The sequence below is a fragment of the Lipotes vexillifer genome, unplaced genomic scaffold, assembly GCF_000442215.2.
Source record: "Lipotes vexillifer unplaced genomic scaffold, Lipotes_vexillifer_v1.1 scaffold1285, whole genome shotgun sequence".
NCBI classification, from domain to species: Eukaryota; Metazoa; Chordata; class Mammalia; order Artiodactyla; family Lipotidae; genus Lipotes; species Lipotes vexillifer.
Window position 1 is genome coordinate 924850 of NW_006796211.1, and position 6680 is coordinate 931529.

Consider the following 6680-nt stretch of genomic DNA (forward strand, 5'->3'; position numbering starts at 1 on the left):
GGTGGTAAATCCACGTTTCAAAACCAAGGATAAGTGGGCGGTTAAGTGACGTGCTCCACACGTGCCAAAGCCAGGTTAGGACCCAGGTCTGGCTGAATCTAGAGCTGTGCACTTTCCTCCATCCAGCTTCCTCTTGCTTCCTGGTTTGACTCACTTCCAGGCCTAATCTTGCTTGTCTGGCTCAGGGTCAAAGGCGGAGGTGGGCTGTAGCCTCCGCCTTACTTGCAAGCTATTTGTTCAGTCACAAATATTTATATTCCTAACTGCCTACTACATGCCAGTTACTGTCATATGCTTGGGGCTACAGCAGGGAGCGATCAAGACCAATAAGGCTGCACAACAGATCGTTGTAGTTTATTTCATACATTGTACAGCATGGGGAATGTAGCCAATATTTTATAATAACTTCAAATATAGTATAATCTATAAAAATAATGAATCACTATGTTGTACACCTGAAACGAATATTGTAAATCAACTATACCTCAATAAAAAAAAATCTTCAATAGAGTTCAAACTCAAAAAAGACAGATGGGCTTCTGCCCACATGGAGCTCACATTCCAGTAGGGGTAGAGCAGACAATGAAGAAGAAAACAATGAAAGGAGAGAAACTCAGGTAAGTGTGATCTCCCTTCTGACTCATGCTGCTCTGTCCTCTGCTGCTTGACTGCAGAGCCCTGAGACACTTTGCCCAGCCACACAGATCCCAATAGCCAGCTACGAGAGAGGAGAGGACAGAGGGATAAGGTAAGACGTTGGGAAAGGTTCTTTATGCTCCCATTTGGGGCTTAGAGTTCCTTGTGAAGAACCATGGCACAGAAACAGTGGGGGACATTGGGGTCCATGCTGAGGGTCCCTGGCTGTGTCTACTGTCTTATGGTCCAGAAAGCCCTTGTTTCTCCTTAGTTGGCTGGGGACTACTTCCATCATTCCTTCCTGGCCCTGTTGAATTCAGAGAATGCAATCCTTTCTTGCTCCCCTAGCTGTGCTGATGTGGAGGGATCCTTCCGGTGACAGAAGTGGGTATGGCGTGGCTGTGTCTTGTCCTTGCTGGACCAGTCTCTATTTCCTCTCTTCTGCTAATTGTCAGAGCTCTCTTCTGATTTGCTGAGAATCCTTCCCTCTTTTGTTAATTTTAGTCTTGGTGGTTCCATCAGTGGCCCTTTCCTGGCCAAGAGGTGGGCCTGTGAATCAATCCTGGCCAATAAAACACCCTCTTCTTTTTTTTTTTTTTTTTTTGACATCTTTATTGGAGTATAATTGCTTTACAATGGTGTGTTAGTTTCTGCTGTCTAACAAAGTGAATCAGTTATACATATACATATATCCCCATATCTCTTCCCTCTTGCATCTCCCTCCCTCCCACCCTCCCTATCCCACCCCTCTAGGTGGTCACCAAGCACCGAGCTGATCCCTGTACTATGCGAATTCTTCCCACTACCTATCTGTTTTATGTTTGGTAGTGTATATATGTCCATGCCACTCTCCCACTTTGTCCCAGCTTACCCTTCCCCCTCCCCATGTCCTCAAATCCATTCTCTAGTGGTCTGTGTCTTTATCCTCGTCTTGCCCCTAGGCTCTTCATGACCTTTTTTTTTTTTTTTTTAGATTCCATATATATGTGTTAGTATACGGTATTTGTTTTTCTCTTTCTGACTTACTTCACTCCGTATGACAGACTGTAGGTTTCTTTTTATGGCTGAGTAATATTCCATTGTATATATATGCCACATCTTCTTTATCCATTCATCGGTTGATGGACACTTAGGTTGCTTCCATGTCCTGGCTATTGAAAACAGAGCTACAGTGAACATTGTGGTACATGACTCATTTTGAATTATGGTTTTCTCAGGGTATATGCCCAGTAGTGGGATTGCTGGGTCGTATGGTAGTTTTACTTTTAGTTCTTCAAGGAACCTCCATACTGTTCTCCATAGTGGCTGTATCAATTTACATCCGCACCAACAGTGCAAGAGGGTTCCTTTTCTCCACACCCTCTCCAGCATTTATTGTTTGTAGATTTTTTGATGATGGCCATTCTGACCGGTGTGAGATGATATCTCATTGTAGTTTTGATTTGCATTTCTCTAATGATTAATGATGTTGAGCATTCTTTCATGTGTATGTTGGCAATCTGTATATGTTCTTTGGAGAAATGTCTGTTTAGGTCTTCTGCCCATTTTTGGATTGGGTTGTTTGTTTTTTTGATATTGAGCTGCATGAGCTGCTTGTAAATTTTGGAGATTAACCCTTTGTCAATTGCTTCACTTGCTAATATTTTCTCCCATTCTGAGGGTTGTCTTTTCGTCTTGTTTATCGTTTCCTTTGCTATGCAAAAGCTTTTAAGTTTCATTAGGTCCCATTTGTTTATTTTTGTTTTTATTTCCATTACTCTAGGAGGTGGGTCCAAAAGGATCTTGCTGTGATTTATGTCATAGGGTGTTCTGCCTATGTTTTCCTCTAAGAGTTTGATAGTGTCTGACCTTACATTTAGGTCTTTAATACATTTTGAGTTTATTTTTTGTGTATGGTGTTAGGGAGTGTTCTAATTTCATTCTTTAACATGTAGCTGTCCAGTTTTCCCAGCACCACTTATTGAAGAGGCTGTCTTTTCTCCATTGTATATTCTTGCCTCCTTTATCGAAGATAAGGTGACCATATGTGCGTGGGTTTATCTCTGGGCTTTCTATCCTGTTCCATTGATCTATCTTTCTGTTTTTGTGCCAGTACCATACTGTCTTGATTACTGTAGCTTTGTAGTATAGTCTGAAGTCAGGGAGCCTGATTCCTCCAGCTCCGTTTTTTTCCTCAAGATTGCTTTTGCTATTCGGGGTCTTCTGTGTTTCTATACAAATTGTGAAATTTTTTGTTCTAATTCTGTGAAAAATGCCATTGGTAGTTTGATAGGGATTGCATTGAATCTGTAGATTGCTTTGGGTAGTAGAGTCACTTTCACAATGTTGATTCTTCCAATCCAAGAACATGGTATATCTCTCCATCTATTTGTATCATCTTTAATTTCTTTCATCAGTGTCTTATAATTTTCTGCATACAGGTCTTTTGTCTCCTTAGGTAGGTTTATTCCTAGATATTTTATTCTTTTTGTTGCAATGGTAAATGGGAGTGTTTTCTTGATTTCACTTTCAGATTTTTCATCATTAGTATATAGGAATGCCAGAGATTTCTGTGCATTAATTTTGTATCCTGCTACTTTACCAAATTCATTGATTAGCTCTAGTAGTTTTCTGGTAGCATCTTTAGGATTCTCTATGTATAGTATCATGTCATCTGCAAACAGTGACTTTTTACTTCTTCTTTTCTGATTTGGATTCCTTTTATTTCTTTTTCTTCTCTGATTGCTGTGGCTAAAACTTCCAAAACTATGTTGAATAAGAGTGGTGAGAGTGGGCAACCTTGTCTTGTTCCTGATCTTACTGGAAATTGTTTCAGTTTTTCACCATTGAGGACGATGTTGGCTGTGGGTTTGTCATATATGGCCTTTATTATGTTGAGGAAAGTTACCTCTATGCCTACTTTCTGGAGGGTTTTTTTAATCATAAATGGGTGTTGAATTTTGTCAAAAGCTTTCTCTGCATCTATTGAGATGATCATATGGTTTTTCTCCTTCAATTTGTTAATATGGTTAAACACCCTCTTCTTATACACTGCTCCCCGAGTAGAGTTGCATGGAGATTGAGATGACTGACTCTGATTTATTCCCACAGCTGGGCTCTGAAAACACTGTCCATTAGTTCTAGCTTCCAAGATCACCAGGGAAAGCTGGATTCCTGACCTTCTTAATCAAGACTTTAACTCTTACTTCCATCCTGGAGGGATGCTCCATGAATTCCCCTGTCACTTAAATTGGTCAGATTTTGGGGTCTGCTGCTTGCCACCAAACCTTAACAGCTGCTCACCTGTGGTGACAGATGCAGTAGGATGGCTCTGGAAGGAATTTGAATCAGCAGAGACACAATCAGTTTAGAGACTTAGAAAGAGTACCCTCGGGTAGGGTGGATGACAGAGTAGAGCAGGAAGATCTGGAGGGTGACAGAACAGTGATGAGGCTGTGGCTGTGGTCCAGGTGAGAGAGGATAGCAGCTGGGTGCCAGGTGAAGGGTTGTGGGGATGGGGGGATGGGATGGATTCTAGAGGTAGTCTCCTCTTGAATGCAGGTTCCTAGATTAGGTGGACTTTGTTTTGTATGGACAACTGTGTGTGAAACTTTTGTACATAGAAACTATGTCAAATGTGCCATGAAGGCTTCTTCAGAGTGAAGCATCTTAATGCTCATCATATGAATGCTCATTTCTGGAATTTGGTGGGTGTGATGGTTCGTTTTCTGGGTCAGCCTGGCTGGGCTACAGTTAATTAAACACTAATCTGGGTGTGGCCGTGAAGGTATTTTGCAAACATGGTTAACACTGCAGTCAGTTGACTTTTAGAAAAGGAGATAACCCTTAATAATGTGGCTGTGCCTCATCTAATCAGTTGAAAGGCCTTAAGAACAAAGACTGAGGTTTCCGAGAGAAGAAGAAATTTTTTTTTAAATCTTAAAAATTGTAGTATAGTTGACTTGCAATGTTATGTTAGTTTCAGGTGTACAGCAAAGTGATTCAGTTATATATATATATATATACATATATATATATATATATATATATATTCTTTTTCAGATTCTTTTCCATTATAGGTTATTGCAAGATATTGAATATAGTTCCCTGTGCTATACAGTAGGCCCTAGTTGTTTATCTATTTTATATATAGTAGTGTGTATCAGTTAATCCCAAACTCCTAAATTCTGCTTCAAGACTACAGTATCAACGCCTATTGGAGTTGCCAGCCTGCCGGCAGGCCCTACCAACTTTACACTTTCCAACCCTGACAATGGTGGGAGCGAACACCTAAAACTAAAGCTATTTGTATCTTTATCTATATCTATCTCCCCCATATACATATGTGCATACATAAACACATGTCCTATTGTGCTAAGAGCCCTGAGTGGATCACCCACTGTATCAGTCAGGGTTCTCCAGAGAAACAGAATAGGTTCCTCTAGCCCATTTCAGCAAGAAGGAATTTATTAAAGAACATTGTGTAGCTCATGGAAACACTGGCTGGACCAGAGACTCAGGCTCAGAGGCTTCACGCCCAGGAGCAGCAGCTGTTGCTCCAGTGAGGTGTCACTGCTGCAGCCATCAGACACAGGCGTCTCATATTGCACCTCGGCTAAGAAAACCCCATCACTGCTGCCCCTGAAAGCTGGCAGGTTCTACAGCCACGCTTGCCAGAAAATGGATTCATTCTGCATAGTGCCTGCTTGCCCAGTTTTCTCTACTTAGAATTGAAGTCACTTTTTCTTTTTTAATTTATTTTTGGCTGCGTTGGGTCTTCATTGCTGCATGCGGGCTTTCTCTAGTTGCGGCGAACGGAGGCTACTCTTCGTTGTGGTGCTCAGGCTGCTCATCGCGGTGGCTTCTCTTGTTGCAGAGCACGGGCTCTAGGCGCACGGGCTTCAGTAGTTGTGGCATGCGGGCTTCAGTAGTTGTGACTCGCAGGCTCTAGAGCGCAGGCTCAGTAGTTGTGGTACACGGGCTTAGTTGCTCCGCGGCATGTGGGATCTTCCCGGACCAGGGCTTGAACCCGTGTCCCCTGCATTGGCAGGTGGACTCTCGACCACTGCGCCACCAGAGAAGTCCTGAAGTCACTTTTATTTCACGTCTGATGCATAGAGCCTAGCTCACACGCCTGCACTCCAGCTCCAAGAGAGGGTGGGTAAGTAAGCTTTCTGGCTTGTACCTTGGGTAGGAGGGACCCATAATGTGTGGGATATTCTCCGTACACGGGAAGGGTGTTCAAAAGGGCTGGGAAGCAGGAACAGTCCACCTCGGTGGATCTGAGTTTTTAGTTCTGTTTTGTCCCTGAGGGCCCTAGCCCTAGAACTCTGCAAAGAACATCACACTGGCACAACTGTTGACCTGGCAACATCTCAATATAACTGCAAGCAAAGAACTTAACAAGTGAAATTATGGAAGTACAGAAGAGCAGAGATATGGCACACAGTATACAGAATATTGCTATGATACAGAATGTACTTTTTTGTGTCTGGCTTCTTTGTTCACCATGTCTGCTGACATCCATGTTGCTGTGTGTATCAGCTGTTTTATATTCTTTATTGCTGTGTAAATATTTAATGTATACCCCACTTGACTTATGTAGTCAATTGTCCATGGACATTTGGGTTGTTTCTTTTCTTTTTTCTTCTTCTTTTTTTTTTTTTTTGACTACTGTGAATAAAGCTGCCTCTAGGGCTGATTTTAACCCTTACACAAGGGCTCTCTTTAAAAAATGTCATTTTTTAAACACATATATTACAGGAAATGGTTCCTGTTCTCTATTTAAAATCCCCTGCTGTTCCTTCTTTTGCTTTATGGCCTGATGGAAAGACAGAATTGATTCATGAGTGTGACTTGCACCATTAGAGAAGGGGAAAGGGAATAAATAAATATTTATTAAGAGCCGACTCTGTGGCATGTACTTTACCTATTTCATGAACTCTTACCAACAACCTATGAGTAGATTTTCCTGTTTCATAAACAAGGAAACTAAGATGCAGAAAAATCAGGTTACTTGTCCAGAGTGGTACAGCTAGAAAGTGATGGGAGGCAACAGTGAAATT